This window comes from Calidris pugnax, unplaced genomic scaffold (assembly GCF_001431845.1).
Source record: "Calidris pugnax isolate Ruff unplaced genomic scaffold, ASM143184v1 scaffold72, whole genome shotgun sequence".
NCBI lineage: Eukaryota > Metazoa > Chordata > Aves > Charadriiformes > Scolopacidae > Calidris > Calidris pugnax.
The window spans coordinates 846,958-847,492 of record NW_015090808.1 but is presented as its reverse complement, the minus strand read 5'-3'; positions in this window follow the sequence as shown (position 1 = coordinate 847,492).

The window sequence follows — 535 nt, the reverse complement described above, 5'->3', positions numbered from 1 at the left end:
ACATAACACTTTCTGCCTCAGCTTTTGTGGCCATTCAGAGTAAATCGCCACCTTCCCTGCAGCAAAAGGTGCTGCAATACAATTCATCGCTAATTCTGTAAGCAAAGTTGAGTTCAGCTTCCTTGTAAGTGCCACCTGTCAAATCTAGTGACTATTTTGCAGCTGATGGACTTGATAAAAGTCGAGCCCAGGCATTCTTTTTGCCATTCCAGTCTACTCTCTTGTGATAGCCAAGATAATTAAACACTTTGCTGCTGTTTCCACCTCCCTTCCTGACCAGCAGCTCTTCTCTCCATGATAATGTGCTGCTTGGCCTGAGGCTGCAGAAAAGTATCCAGCATCTTCAGAGTGTTAGGGTGTTTAAAAATTGTTTTAATGTGAACTTGTAATAAGAGGTATGTTCTCTTTGCTACTAAATTTGGTCAAAAAACTTAATTTCACTGACTTCCTGACTTCTGTAGTGAGAAGTTCAGCCTTCAGCACAACCAGAGGCTGAGGAGTTGGCACAGAACTTTTCTGTAGCTTCCAGAAAGTG